The sequence below is a fragment of the Uloborus diversus genome, chromosome 4 (assembly GCF_026930045.1).
Source record: "Uloborus diversus isolate 005 chromosome 4, Udiv.v.3.1, whole genome shotgun sequence".
NCBI lineage: Eukaryota > Metazoa > Arthropoda > Arachnida > Araneae > Uloboridae > Uloborus > Uloborus diversus.
In genome coordinates, this window is record NC_072734.1 from 73,812,073 (window position 1) to 73,829,026 (window position 16,954).

General features: G+C 34.9%; 1 protein-coding gene across 1 annotated transcript in view; it reads right to left on the reverse strand.

Annotated features, from left to right (window-relative positions):
* The window catches only part of LOC129220172 (protein slit-like), a 442,768-nt gene that overhangs the window by 415,667 nt on the left and 10,147 nt on the right, over positions 1 to 16,954 (reverse strand). The window lies entirely within an intron of this gene.

A 16,954-nucleotide genomic window follows, 5' to 3' on the forward strand; every position in this document is an offset into this window, starting at 1 on the left:
TTCACACTTCATCTGTTAAGCATTCACACGCTTTGCAGATGGATGTCTTTCCACTGCAGACGACGAAGTCACGTGTGTACTTTGAACTTCTCGCCGTCTTTAAATTTGACAGATTTCTTAAAATTTCGGCAGACTCAATAACTTAAATCTCGATAGCGGGAGCACGAGAGTAAATAATATTTGAGTCAAAAAAAATGTTCCAATATGCTCTTCTGATTGCTACCTATCGATTTTTTTTTCCTTTCATTGATACGCTATTCGTGTGGTTCACTTATAAAACTGATACAATCGAACACTTTTTCTACAAAGGTTCACTCATTATATTGCTACATAGCTACTAAATACGATAGTGAAATCCCGAAGTTCTCTTACCCCCCCCCCCCAATCAAGTTAGACCCTCGGTCATACACCTGAACTTCAACTTGAAGCCTTCTCATTGGTTGAAGAAGGCTTCGACCACCAGTTTGGCAGCCTAACAACCGAGGCACAGTGTGGCATAGTGGGCCAAAATCCACCGAACTCGCGGGTTATGAGCTAGTATCTTTTATTATGGCTCAAAATGCGGCAAAATTCTTCGACTATTTCGTAGTGGTGCTACAATTTTGAATTTCTTAACCCCCTAAGCCCCGCAGAGCTCAGAATGGAGTCAAGTCGCGATTTTGAAAACTAAAAAGTATGACCATATTTTTTCCCTGATAGGTGGCTCAATGCTTAGTATAAATCGAGGAATTGGATGATAAAACACAACTTTTGATCGCTGCCGGGTGTTTAGAAATGCTTTTTTTCCACCGTATAAGTCATTACATGATTTTTCAGGTTTTTCCGTTGAAAAAAATTGGTTTTAACGCTCCTCACACATCTCCCGCGCAAGAACAAATATATATTTTGATTCTAAACTACAACTTTTCAATCATTTCCCGAAGTTCAAAAGGTAAAAACCTCCCTAAAACACCGAAAAAATCGCTCAAAGTCCGAATTTCAGCTCGAGATCATACTATTGTCCACGAGAATACATCTATGGAATAGGGTCAAACAGCTTGTTTTATACGTATACATTTATGTGTTTACATTTCGAGAATAAATCGTCTGCGTTCGAATAAAGACCTTTACATTTAAAATTTCCTAATGTTTTTGATGTTTTAAAGAAAATTTAATGTATTAAAGTAACAGCTGAGCAAATGTGTAGACGCAAAATTAGTAAGTTTGTCTGTTTTCTCGAAATAATCGTAATATTCGAATTGTAACAAGGCATGTTCACTATCTGACATAAGTGTTTTTGTTGGAATTTTAACTTCAAATGTAAAAACACGTTAAAATTTTAACGGTTTTAAACTAAATAATTGATGCTCAGATGGACCCTTTTAGCCCCAGTGTTGTCTCTAACAACATCATTTATAGGTTAAATTACAGCTAAATTAAAGGTAGGACTGAAAGAATTAATGAAATTATGATTTTACTTCACTCTAATTTAAGCACGAATATTTACAAATATATGTCCATTAGCTTTCACAAGAAGCTTTAGAAGTATGAAAAACAGTAAAGACATCTTTTTTTTACTTTATTATAAAGTTTTATTGAATTTATATTAAAATTTATGTTGTTTTGTTGGTCTTGCACGCAGAAACTAATTTCAAAAAATGTAATTTACATAATTTGTTTAAATACTTATTTATGTAACAGAGGACAAAGTTTTCTATTTTGTATACTTATGTAAAAGAGTAAACATACCTCTTACAATTCAGATATTACGATTATTCCGAGGAAACAGAGAAACATACTAATTTTGCGTCTACACGTTTGCTCAACTGTTACTTTATTATATTAAATTTTTTTAAAAACATCAAAAGCATTAGGAAATTCTAAATGTAAAGGTCTTTATTCGAACGCAGACGATTTATTCTCGAAATGTAAACACATAAATGTATACGTATAAAACAAGCTGTTTGACGCTATTCCATAGATGTATTCTCGTGGACAATAGTAGGATCTCGAGCTGAAATTCGGACTTCGAGCGATTTTTTCGGTGTTTTAGGGAAGTTTTTACCTTTTTAACTTTTGGAAATGATTGAAAAGTTGTAGTTTAGAATCAAAATATATATTTGTTCTTGCGCGGGAGATGTGTGAGAACCGTTTAAAACCCATTTTTTCAACGGAAAAGTCTGAAAAATCATGTTTTTAATGACTTATACAGTGGAAAAAAAGCATTTCTAAATACCCGGCAGCGATCAAAAGTTGTGTTTTATCATCCAATTCCTCGATTTATACTAAGCATTGAGCCAGCTATCAGGGGAAAAATATGGTCATACTTTTTAGTTTTCAAAATCGCGACTTGGGTCCATTCTGAGCTCTGCGGGGCTTAGGGGGTTAAGAAATTCAAAATTGTAGCACCACCACGAAATATTCGAAGAATTTTGCCGCATTTTGAGCCATAATAGAAGATCCTAGCTCAAAACCCGCGAGTTCGGTGGATTTTTGCCCACTATGCCACACTGTGCGAGGGTTGAACCAGTTGGTAAATACGTGCGTAAGACTGAAACGGTCGAAACACTGTTTCAACTACAGATGTAGTGACAAGATACACAACTTCGTAGCGGCAGCTACTGACCGATCTTGAAGTAAGTCTACGAGAGAATCAATGACGAGGATGACTACGGTAAAAAGTGTTTGCACGCATGCGCTTTTCGGTCACTTGCCCATCTATTTGATGGTCCCGGGTGCCCATGGATACAAACATACAAATTTGAGTGATACATAAATAGGAGCTTTAAATTTGTCATATTTGCATTTTTTTCTCACTAGTAGGCAATACACTTGAAACTTTGATTTGGAGCAATTAGCAGTTTTTAAATAAAAGTTTTAATTTTGCGCAAATGTATTTTATTGCGCATCGATTTCTCTATTTATAGTCATATGTAGCGGAGACATAATTGTGCTAACTTTTTATTCATCTCCCTCCCCCCCCCCCCATGAGTTCGTGAACTGCACTTCCCACTGCACAATGTACTACGAGCAATATGTACGAGCGAGTACAATGTAGTACGTAGATTGGCCTAAACTAATAATAAATTTTAATGAGCCAGGAGTAAAGATAATAAATTTAAAAACATATCCTGGTTTTAAAGATACAGCATAATAGGACAAGTCTCCGTACAGAAGAAATAACAGTTGATTTAATTAGTTTCAAAAGTCAACAGTCTTATACTTATGTAAGGATTTTTTTCCATATTAGAACTATAATTTACAAACAGAAAATTAGAATCAAAAGCACAATTTCAACCACTGAAACTTTTGTCACCAGTTTGCTGCAATACCATATTAGTGCTTTTCCTATTAAAACGTAGAACCTTAATCGAAAACGAAAACACTTTCTCCCCCCATGTTTAGTCTTGGCTTTGCAAGAAAGACTCAACTACACCGAGTAGTTGAACAATAAAGCAAAGAAAATAAATCCAATTATATTGTCAGTGCTTGTTACAGAGCAGTTTTTATTGTAAGTTTTATTATTCGTGAAAAACTCATTTATAAGAACATCTGAGAGCGAAAGAACACCTCTACTTGGATATAAAACTGCTTAAGATAACAGAAGCGAGAAGATGCATCCAAAGGGAACTAACGCAGGAGATTAAAAATGATTCTATAAATCTCAGAAACAGCATTTTTATGAGCACGAAATGTTGCAGTTAATGGAACATTTACTTCCAAATGCTGTCTTTTTACAGCCATGTTGCAGTATCACGTGGTATATCCGCAACGTTAATCGACAGACGATCTAAGAAAAAATAATTTCCCTCAGAAGTCATGAAACAGAAATATAAATCGTGAACAAACTTAAACCAATCAGAACGCAGAGCCATAGCAGAAGTTAACATTTAGTTTTCGTATCCACGCCCAGTGCGTTGCAGGAGAAGAGATTTAAGATGGCAATTCGGTCAGTTGATGACTTAAAATAACGGATTTGGGATGTTCCTTTCCTATCCAGGCTTCGAATTACGTTCTTTTATGTGGTAGAAAGAAATAGAAAAGGAAAATCGAAAATGGCACCACCAGGCAAGATGAAAAATAGAAGAAAAGAAAAATACTCCAAAAATCAGTCGCAGTAACTAAGAAAGTTACGGACGTTATCGGAATTTTCATAGTTTGCACTACAGAATCGAAATGTTAAATTTTGAAAGAAACATGGATTATTTGATTTTAACCTTTTTTCTTATTTACTTTCGCTTTTAAAAAATTGAAAAAAAAAAAAAAAAACCCAGCAAGTTTTTAAACATTTATTGCATTGAAGTGTTCAATTCAGTTTACTTATGCCGTTCAAACTTTGATTTCATCATTTTTCAAAGATAAGTTATTATATAAAGTAGTTTTTCAGATCATCTTTTCTGCTGTGAAGAGCAAAAAGGAGAGATTCCAACTTGAAACCCTTAAGAAAATTCGACATTGGTATTCTAACAAATAAATTTAAATTACAAATTTACAAGGATAACTTTTGTTCTTTGATTAAATGAAAAAATACTTCAGCACCAATTACCAAAATATTAAAAATAAGTAAAACTTAATAAAGCATTCTTTAAAAGAAAGTTCGAATAAGTAATTTGCATACCTATAAACAAAATATAATTTTGCAACGAAAAAGGACGAATCGACGAAAATTATATGTTCAAATGAGCAGAAAAAATTTTCGTAATTATATATTTTTAGTTTTTTATGAAATATTTTTTTAAGAAACAGTGGTAATGTGATGAATATTTAAATTTATTTATAATTTACGTGATTGATACATCTTATCATAAAACAGCACGTAAATTATGTTTTTCATGCAAAGGAAGAAATCACGTCCAATACATGCATAGCTTAACATAGCTACTCTTCAGTGCAGAAGAAACAGGATTTATAGCAGTTGAAACACAAGCGGCAAAAAAAGTACACAAGCCTGCAACTTTCCACAATAATTTATAGGCTACTTTGGAACAAATTCCAACAACCTAAAAAGCAATATCCCCAGTTATTATAACGAAACTGAAGTGTTTAAATTTCTCCTCAACCACGAAATCAAAAAGATACTATCTTACTGAAAATACGGTGAAGCAGAAGGAGCATGACAACTAAGCAGTGCAGAGTGACGGCGGGAAAATTTTGATTAGATTCCCTCGGGGAGCGTTCTTACGAAAAAGTCTGTATGCTCCGAGGCGACGGGTGACGTAATTGATTTCTTTTGCGGTGTAATTTGACAGCAAAAGAACGCCAGGTAGAACAATAAATCAATGCTCCAATATCGATATCATAATCGGAGAGGGGAGTTTAATTACTCCGTTGCCAAGTTCACTGAAGCGAAGTGAATGGAAGAAATTGCCGTGGAAATCGGTGAATGAATAACCATGATTTGATTGCTGAACTCATTGACAACAATTTTCCTTTTTTTTTTTTTTTTCCTTTCTTCCAAACCACTCGAATAAGATTCTGGGTAATTACACAGTAAAAGCTTTAACAAATAAAAGATTTGAAGGAACATCTGAAAACGATATAAAGCTCCAACTTCAGAGTCAGTACCAGCTGTACAAGACACTTGTTCTCATTAGAAAAAAAAGTGCAATCTTCTTTAATTCTCTTTAGGGGGGGGGGATGGTTGTTCTTAAAGGTCAGAAATGATTCTTAATTATTTTTAATGAGAGATACAGATTTCTGGCGTAAAAAAAGAAACATCGAATAATAGAAATGCCAATCTTTCATTATTGCAAGCAGGCCTGTCATTCAGAGGGAGGTTGCAGAGCGGCAACTACTGCACCCTAGGCTATTTATTTATTTATTTGAAGAAAAAAAAAATGTTTTGAGAAACTAACTTATACTGTAAAATACAATCACAAATAGAAAAGTTCAGAAAAAAAAAAAAAAAAAGATTTGTGTCGCTTTGTTCCGCACTCGTTTAAGTGTGAGATCTATTATACATCGCGCAATCTCCATTAAAACTGCAACCTCATGATTGATTACTATAATTGTTGTTGAAAAATAATTAATGTCAATCGGATCTTGCTTTCGAGAAATAAAATCTGGCTTATTTGCTTCACAAGAAACAAAAGCATCTAACATTGATTCTTTTCATAAATATAATTCCAAAAAAATATCTTTTCTCTCTTCTGAACGTTGAAGAAGTAGTTACACAATAAAATATTTCGAAACATACTTTTATTGAAATTCTCTGGCAATCATCCACAAAAAAGTATACCTGGGAAAACGGAAAAAACACTTTCCTAATCTTTATCTTTATTATTTACCTTTTCGTGACACTTCTTATAAACACGGGTTCCGTGAATCTGTCCGATCAATCAGCTCTCTATAAAACAAACATTGTTTTGTCACGTGTCCTTCAACACGCAACGATGACGTAGCACAGGCGCACTTCGCCGCGGATCGGTTTGTTTACCGGAAACGACAGATTTGGCACACGACGGGCGAATATCAATAATCAAATGTATTTTTATTGTTGTTTTCTTTTTATTTCAATCATCTGCGTTCATAAATGATTTGCAAAGAATCAATTCGTGCATCAAAGCTTTTAATGTAATCATTTAGAAGAAAAAATTCTTAAAGAAGATTTAATATATTTTTTTCTCTCGTTTATCTCAGTTAAGAGTTTTGCAAATTAAATTAAAGATGATATAATATTATGTGTCTTTCTTCGGGCTGATATTGTGATACAGTTGACTCCCGCTACAACGCGATCCGACTTTCGCGAAATGACTATAACGCGATTTTTTCACCAGTAAAGAATTTTAGGATTAATGCGAATTCCTCACCCCCAACGCGAAAATCTTCGAAGGGGAATCGTGGTGTGTAAGTATTGGCTTTGTTATTGGCTACTATCTTTTTTTTTACGTACAGACCTTCATCCCTTTCGCATCACTGAGAGCGGAAGTTCCCACACCGTACTAGTCGGAACATCGTTTATACAAATATTTTTCTTTTCTTTTTTTTTCACTCTAAATGAGAAAATTGATGAAATAAAATGACACCTAAGAGCGCTGTTTCATCTAAAGTTTGTGAAGATAGAAAGAAAAAGTTTTGGACAATTAAAGAAAAGCTAAAGCTTTTCGATGTTAAAGCTTCTATCTTGAAAAGCTGAATCTCAACTAAAAAATGCGTCGAAGGTAGCCCGACAATTAGGTATGAGTGAATCTTCCATACATACAATTAAAAGTCAAGAAAAAGAAATCCGTAAAAGTTCACCGAGTAACATCTTAGTAAAATGCAAAAATTTATGAAAATGGAAGCTGCTCCTATATTGTGAATTAAAGAAACCAGGAAGAAGGGTGTTGCCATAGATGGAAACGTTATAAAAGAACTTGTGAAGCGACTGTATTTGAAAATATATTTATTAGAAGAACAGTTTCATTACACAGCATAAATTATTATCATCTTCACTTTTTTAAGTTACAAATATCATTACTTTATATACTGTACAGTACAACTATGGTGCATTAGCTTTTCTTACTACATACCGTACGTACCGTATACTGGTTTATTTTATATCTTTCTTTCCCATTGATCATTGATTTTGATCATCGTAGCAGTATTTTGTTTGAATAAAATGTTTTTTTTTTTTAAATATAAATAAACATTCAATTCTTTATGTAAGAAACAGTAATGTATAGGTAAGAAATGGTTTTTAACAGTTGAGGGGTGTTTACAAGTGTCCAAAATAGTTGGGTACGTTTATAAAAGATTTTACACATACCGTTTTCCACAACGCGAAATTTCGACTTACACGAAGGGTCTTGGAACACATCCCTCGCGTAAGTCGGGACTCCACTGTATTGCATTCTTTCATTAAAATTTTAAAAACTAGCTGAAAATTTTAAGCAGAAAATATAGTTAAAACCAGGGCTGCGGAGTCGAAGGAAAAATGACAGACTCCGACTCCGGGAATTTTAGAACCTTCGACTCCGATTCCTTTACCCCAAAATCAGTCCCAACTCCTACTTTGTAGCCCTGGTTTAAACCCATTCATTACAGAACGTGACATACACGTTTTTGCTTGAAAGATTTTTAATAATCGAATGCATTATATTTTATGCTGGGAAAAAATGAATGTGCTTTGTGATGACGCTCTCAGATAACATGTAAGAGAAATCGATTTTGAGATAAAAATAATCTGATGACGAAAAAGCAGAAAATATAGTATTTTAGTGGAAAGGAATAAGCGTAATATGTATTTATTGAAATTATAAGTAAAGTAAAAGCTCATGAAAATAACAAGACACTTAACTCTTCAACAAATATGAAGCATCTAGGCTGAAAGAGATGTAAAAAAAAATGGAGAGTACTATAATCGGCAGGAAAAATACTCATCCGTATTGGGGGCAAGAGATGGAAGTGGTAGCCCTGGTAGATGCTACTATGCAGCATGATTTAGAAAAACTTTTCAATGTGCTGCTATAGAACATGATTTTAAAAAACTTTTCAATGTTTTGCTACAGAGCATGATTTCGAAACACTTTTCAATGTGCCGCTGAGCCATTCCACAGAAAGCGGTCATTTGGTCTCGCACGTGACACCTCATATATATCATAAAAAACAGTACTTTAAAATATTAATGAACAAATTTTTCTGCTTAACAAATTACCAACTTATGTGTGATATCTTAAGCAAAACATTTCGTCATTACCCCTTAAAATCATAACTTTTTAATGAAATATATGAACCGTCACGCGCGGGACAAGCGGTTGACTTTTTCGTGGAATTTCCCTATATATAGCATGATTTAGAAACACTTTTCAATGTGCTGCTATAGAGCATGATTTAGAAAAAAAAAAAATCAACGAAATCCTACCTACGGTTCAAACTTTAAACGGTTTTTACTAACTAACTAACTAGGTTAAACTACGGTTTTACTCAAAACTTTTTAAGTCCACGTACATCCCTTTGCTTCTCCCTCTCTCATACGAATAGCTAATAAACAAAACGATTATTTATTTTAAAGAAGCAAAACAAGAAAAAACGATTTCATTAAAAAAAAACCGTGAAAACGTTTTCTCTCCAATCTTATTCGCCATGGCGCTTGCGAAACTGGCTCACAAGCGACTTTCATCGAGGCTCAATTAATTTACGCTTAGCGTCTCTTTCATCCCGGCTGTTTCTCCAGCAGCAAGAAGGAATGTACGCAAAACGCAACTTAATTCATTCATCTCTTCCTGAACTGACGACCTTGTCTCTGCAGGTGTGCTCCGTCGCTTCACGCAGGGCTCGTAAAAAAGGAACTATCCATCAATAAAAGGCTGCCTTTTACTGCGGTCCGTCTTTATAGAGCGCTTTTCCAAAGCAGAAAGCTGGCACGAGTAAATACGCGTAGGGGGAACCGAACCAGTTGGCCCCCTTATATACCTGGGGTTATTATTTGAGATGGGTGATCGCGCGAAAGCAATATAAGGAGAACACTCAAATGAAGAGAGTTACGGGAAGATAGAAAGGGTTACGGGAATAATGGTAAATGGAAGGGTCTAGAATTGCGTCATTAAGGCAGCCCTAATGATGTCTGCAGAGTCTGAGAAGTTAATCTATTTTCTCCTTTCATGCCTTCGTTTAACATGAGGCAAATAAACCTTCTGGAATCAACTTCTGGGAATTGGAAGTGAAAGTGTAAAATTCGATTTCTGGAAAGGATTTGCAGAAAAGTGATTGCGTCTTTTCAAAAAGACCAGCTTTTTAAGTTAGGCGTAAACCTGCATTTGCATAGTGGAGAAAAAAATTTTCCCATCAACGAAGTGTTTATTTCTATTTGAAAGAAGTTGGAAAATAAATATCTTCGTGCGGGGTTTCGCTCGTTTCCTTGCAGTACCCATGAAGAGCACACTAAGAGAAAGGTTACCCCCCCCCCCACCTTCAACAGCAATGGCGCATAACCTCAAATGCTACACAGGCCCCCCCCCCCCCCCCCCGAATGAAAAGCCCCAGAAAAAGACTCTTTAAAACATCCCCCAATTTAAATTTCAATGGGCGCCCCCTTGTTGGCACCCTTGCTATGGATGTTATCTGTACAATCATGTAATTTGGAAGATAAATATCTCAATAAAATACAAGTACTGCGCAGAAATCTTAATTGAGTAAAGTTTTTTTCCCATAAATACTTTATTCAATTGTTAAAGAAAGAAAAAAACTCTGGCGAGATATTCATCGATTAAAGAAGTTTTGCTCATGACGTACTATATTTGAAAAACTTAAAAAATCAGCGCAAATACTTCCTAACACATCATGTATTTTTAAAAATGGAAGAAGAAACTATGTGGGTAAGAGCATTTTTCCTCCAAATTTTTTTTGAAATTTTGTGAAAACGTGAGAAACATGTTTAAGAACCACGGGAAGAAAAACCAAGGAAAATATATGTCAGGTTCATTTATTATGATTAGCCGTTAAATCATTTTAATTGAACTACAACTCTTTAAATCACTGTGTATTAAAAAGTTCCTGACAGTTTTCACCCTAAAGGCTTCATATTCATCACGGCTTCTTTACTAAACGCTGTTGTTTTGCTACTTCTGAAACAAGAATTTATCTTCCACCAAACCCCGATAAAAATGGTTTGACGCAGAGGTCGCAGACGATTTATAATCTTGGAGTCAAGAACACGTGAAATCGTTCGCCGCCGGGACCAAATCCTTTTACAAATAGAACACAGTTTGCCGTGCTTTTAAATCAAACTTATCTTGTTTAATTACGTTCTTCCGTTGACTTCAGATTCCATAAGGAATTACTTTGTATTCGGGAGGCTTTTTAATGTTATTTTACCGCTCAAAAATGCCTATCGGTGCATTTGCTTCAAAGTATTGATTCTTTCAAGCTAATGTTTTCGTGCGAAATAGTTCATGTTTACAAAAGTTAATGGAGATAAATTTTGGAATTAACCTTTCTTTTGATTTCAAGATACGATGAGTTATTTTCCCCGATTCAATTAAATAGTCTGACCACCGATGATGACAAGAGAACATCCGGTTTATAGGCGGAAACGGAAACATCTATTTATTTGTAGGGTTGGCAGTTTGCCGTTACAAATGTGCATTTGCCTTTTAATTACTTGGAAGCAGTTTTTGAGAAATTACAATTTGTTCTCTGTCAACATATTTTCATGTCTTCGTTTACGGTTTTCAATTTGGTATATATAAACACTCTCTATAAAAATAAATAATTAAAAAAAAACTTGAGTAAGTAAATTAGTATACATAGTTACAACATAATTTTGAGCTCCCCATTTTCCTTTTATAGCTGAAAATGAAGTAAAATTTAGTTTTCTCTTTCTGTTGTTTCCATGAAAATTCATTTTGTTTCCACCTATTTTCAAGTTGATTAATACAATAAATAAGTAAGGTCAGCATCAAAATCTCATAGATGTTTTTCTTCCTCTTCTGCTGGATTCATTCAGATGTAATCGTCTTATTCATTTATTCATACAGAAGCTAAACAGTTACACATACATAGAGGGTTGCGTACAAAGCACCTTGCCTTTGGACGCAGACAGGAAAGGTTTAGAACACAATAGACGGAAATAACACTAGGACGCTGCCGGAAATCGAACCCATGATCTCTGGTTTAGAAGACGAAGCTTCCACAACAGAGTCATGGAGGCTTTCATCTTTCTGCCAGTGAAACTATTTTTCTTTTCTTTTCTTTTTCAACCAACAAATATCAAAAATGATAAGTTAACGGATAAATAAGAAAAAGAAATGAATTCGGCAAACAATTCTAGATGTACTGTATTTTAAAAGTTCTTTTACTTATATTTTACGTCCAATCCGACGAAGTACGAACTTATTCTTTCGTTGGAAACAGTTTAATGAATGTACAAGGAAAACCGCCTACATCGAAAAACAAAAGTTCTAAAAGCGATATAAATTTCAGGAGAGGGTATCAGGGTGCGAAATACGACGATTCGAATCTTCAAATGAAAACGTCTCTCGATACTTAAAAGCGCGTGATTCAGACCCCACCCAGTGGAAGTGGTATTATTCTTATACAGCTATTTTTTTCTCTCTCTTCGACTAACACACCCGCCCTAATTTTCCTTAAGGCTCCCTGCGGCGACCATAATAGCACCTTCTGCTACCTATAAATATATTATGAGAAAAAGCAAACAATCAAAAAAGAACAAAAGAGGAAAGTGTTTATGGCGGCTTCTGCTTCGATACTTCGATAGCAGCAGAAGGAAAAGAAGGGGGGCGCAGAAAAAGTTAAATGAAAAAAGAATAAATCGATTCGGGGCATCTTCAGAGAAAATCTTTTGTTGCGTAGGGAAGTTTTTGAAAGGACCACAGCAATGCATGGAAGAAGCAAATTGATGGATTGAAGCAAGGAGAAACGAGTAATTTTTCATCTTCTAAAAAGCTACTGTTATGAAAATTTGGTTACCTATTAAAAGCAACTATTAATTTAGCATTAATCAAAAGCCCTACAAAAATCGGAGGCGCACCATCGCGTCTGTATCCAGCTCCTCTGCACATAGCTTGACTTGATTATCCTTTATCCTCTGAAAGTAATTTACCGATATCTTGGACAGGGGCGCCTTGATGGTAGGTCACTGTGACCGCCCTAAAATTTCCTTATTTGGCTTTTTTTTTTGGCGATCCGACAAAATTTGGAGTTTTATTCGGCAAAATTTGGGGATCCATTCGGCAAATTGAGTTTCTGCCCTACCAAAAAGTTAACTTCGGGGCACCCCTGATCAGAGATGGCTTACCCCTACTTATGTGTTATTACTATTTATACTGAGGCAAATTTGTCACATTTACATTTGGCATGCTTCATTTGATGGTAAGAAGAAATATAGGGATAACTATTTAAAAGTTAATAGTTTGGGGGTACAGTATAGTATTTGAATGATATATAAAGTGAAACGAACAAACAGTCAACATGCATACAAACAAGCTGTCTCCAGAACTACTAGTACATATTTGAAGAGAACTCGCTGATTATTTGGACTCAAATAGTATTGCAGGGTCGGAAATACCACCTTAATGCGGCAGAGGGCATTCTGTAAGAGTTCGAAAGTAAAGAAGTTTCCCTTTTAGATACTGATTACTTCGTAACAGTTTACTTTAAAAGATAAAGTCAGAAACTATTTTTTTAATTCAGAAAAATTCTTGAGCTTAGGACGCTAAGCAGAAATCATAAAGGAATATACGAGTTTTATTACACTAAAGAAGTTTATTTTATTACGTTCGTAGTGTTTAACAGAAAAACTGCGAATGCATTAAATAAAGCTTTTCCCATGACTTTACTATATCCAAGAGGAACATTTTTCTTTCTTTTGCTTCCGAAATAACGTAGTAGCGAATGAAGAAGCCATTTCCAACCCAGAAATTGACTCTGAATCTCGTCAAAGTTTTCCCTAATACACATCCTACAATTTTGCACTCATAGTTCTAGAGCATTGTGGTATATAAAGAAAGATCAATAAATGAAAACTTTAAGCCTTATCTATTTGAAAGTCATAATGTGGACATGTATTATATGTTGATGTGTGAATTTACCGAACTATAGCGATATTTATTCTTAGTGATTTTTACACAAAAATGGTGGTAAGTAACCATTATGCAGTTACATAAAACATCGACCTGTTGATCACTCTTGATCTGTATGAAAACTAGTGGAGAGGCAATCCATATCCATTCTCAACCTGCAGGAAGTCATCATCCACCTACTTAGGACAAGGGTAAATCTGCCAGTAGTCTTCCCCTCAGAGATGGGGGCCATCACCCCTCCCTTGAAGGACCTTGCACCGACAATTTTTCCGAATTGAAGTCCTAAAATGCTAGTGCAAACCATTTTTGTTGACGTTAAGGAAAGGAATGAGGTTCGAATGCTCTTCCCGGAATCTTTTCGAAATTGAAGTTTTAAAATGGCAACTTTAGACCATCTTTAGGGATGATAAGAGGCCTCCTCCATGGCCCTTTACAAAATTTAAGTCTTAAAGACGTGATTGTGGACATCTCAGGTAGTGTTGGGGGAAAGAAAGGGTTCAGTGACACTTTCCTCCTGCACTTTTTTGAAACTGAAGTTCTATAAACGTCGATTTTAGATTGTCTTCGATGATGTTAGGGGGAAGAGGGGTTCGAAACACTCCAACGGAGTTATTACGAAATTGAAGTTCTGAAATGCAAAATATAATATAGATTTTTTGATAAAGATGTGTATCATTCTACTTTCTATGAACTGTTGAAAACAAAAACACTATGAAATAATATTTAATAAAATTTGGAAAAAGCCAAGAAAAATATCAATCAGATTTGTTGATAAAGATGCGTTCTACCTTCTGCAGGGGGAAAATTAATTTCCAATTACATTTATTAAAATCATAGGATCCACCTCCAAGGGCTCCATACATATACATCCCAAATTTCGGCAGCAAAAATGAGTACCATTCTACTTTGACCGTGAGCAACAAAATGTACATAAAGATATGAAACTTGACGAAAAAGCTTAGCTCAGAAATAGCTCAGCTAATTATACATCTTAAACTGTGTTGGCAAATTGTGATGGGCAACATTCTACTTTCTCCAGGATCAAAGAACAAGAAAGAAGCAACAATTTTTAATCGAAGTAAAAAAAGCTCGGAAAATGTCCATCAGAAATCATCTTGTGGATAAAGATGTATGCCATTCTACTTAAAACAGAATAGAAAAAAAAAGCAGAGCGAAATAATTTTTAATCAAACTACAAAAAAAAAAAAAACAACTATTAACAATTTTTATCCCTTTTACACACCACATTTACAAAATTCACTCGTAAAACAACGATAAAACCCGCATCTTCGAATCAATTACCACATTAAACGGTATTCATTACAGGGGGGGGGGGGAATCAAATGTCCATACATTCTCCGTACCTCCATCTCAACAACGAATAACATCCTTTCACTTCCGTATTTCTCCTATTCCAATTCATGCCCACCCCTTCAGGCACACCCCCTCGTACCGAATTAAGCTAAGTAGCCGCGCCCGAGCGGCAAGAATTGTAATACAAGATTAATAACGCTAAACGGTCCTAGCTGCCAGAACCGAAGCAAGGAGCCATTACTTTTGCAATGGTAGAGCGACGACATTTTTTCCAGATTTTTCGTGATTAATTGTCCAATCCTCGCGCGCGTGGAGGCATTTTTCTGGCCGAAGTACGGCAGAAATAATGAAATTGGCTATCGATGTTTAATGGAGAGAATAATCAGTCGCATGCTTCATCTGCGATGGATTCGATTTTCGTGGTCAAATTCAGGCGGCTTTGGTAAAGTAAATGGCAAAATTACAATGAAATCTAGCAATCTAGGATTCAAGATGTTTTTGAAGACTTTTTACAGCCAGCCAACTATTTATTTTTAGAATTCAAATTGAGCAGTTAACCGATTGAAACTTATTTGAAGCATGTAGCTGCAAAAGTAGGGATCTTCCATTCCAATTTTTGCGTAAATGCGGAGCCCTCCCCCCCCCCCTCCAGTTTTTTCAGTGCAATACTTAGGTAAGCCAGCAAGAGACAGCCAGAGAGTTTCAAAACGGTCCCCTAAATCAGGGTTGCCAACCTTGGGGAAACAATTTGAGGTTTGATTTCAACAAAACAAAATCTGTGGTGATTTTGAGGAGCATTTTGAAATTTTGCGGAGCAGCTCGGTATTTCGAACGATATTCAATTAAAAAAAACTAAAACATCTTATCTCTAATTGTTTTTGAGCTTTGATAATCATTTTAAACACTGGCATGAAATTAAAAAATAGCTTTTAACACTATGACATGCTTGAAAACGCATAGACGGAAATGCGGAGCAAGATAACTTTTTTGTGGAGCTGCGGAGTTTCGCTATTTTTGCGGAACAACTCCGCACGATGAGGATCAGTTGGCAACTCTGCCTAAATGGTTTAAACAAAATAGAAAAAGTTATTGTTACTAATAAATTTTTGTAGCTACAGATATGTGAATTCTTCCCGGAAAACTATTTTTTAACCACCTCCTTTTGTACTTTTTATTAAATCATTCTTTTTTACACTTCATCATTTCATTAAAAGATGAAGAACTTTTTTTTTTTTTTTTCAGTTTGCAACAAGGGGCGAGAGAGAACAAAGGGTAACAAGAAATGTGGCATTCATAAAATTTTGGTTAAAATTAAAAAGTATTTTTTTACTAAAATACCATTCAGACTGACAGCAGGACATTAAGGTATAATCATAAAAGATAAGATACTGCTTTTATAAAAGACGTACAGTAATGACTTTTAATCCTACTCCACACCTTGATTTTAAAAAAGTAAGAAAAATAAAAATACGGTGCGTATTTGCATATACGTATATCGCCGAAATTTAATAACAATTTAGTGAAGTTATAAATGTATGAAGGTCTACTATTTCGACTTTTTTTTTCTTTAGGGGAGGTTTGAACATTAATATTATAGGCACATATCTTTCGTCCATTTCTATGCGTAAATTTTACACTTTTGGTAAAAGCCAGAGTGGGGGTGGGGTTGCTTCCTTCAGTCAAAAGTAGTACTTTTTGTCACTGAAATTGATAGAATAAGAAAAAGAAAAAAAAACATGGACCTAGAAAATACTTTTATTTTCCCAACAGTTATTTTTTAAATAATTTTTTAAAATGTCCGATTTTTCAAACAAGGCGTGGTCTTGATGACGTCACAAATGATGCTCTTGGGCGCATCTTTCTATCGCGTTTCCACGTTATGATAATCAAGAAGCGAATTAAAATTTCGCTCTACGCTTGCTATCAATCATATTGTTGCCAATACACGTGAGTAAAGACGCGAATTAAATATTTTTTTCTGTGGATGGCAACACTGAATGGCATTTCATCATTTGTGATGTCATTGACAGAAGTATAAACAAAGAAAGCATACCGATTTAAGTAATTTTTTAAAGATATTAAACTTAAACAAATTATTTAAAAAATGGTCAGATCCTATGTTTTTAAGCATGCTCTTTCAG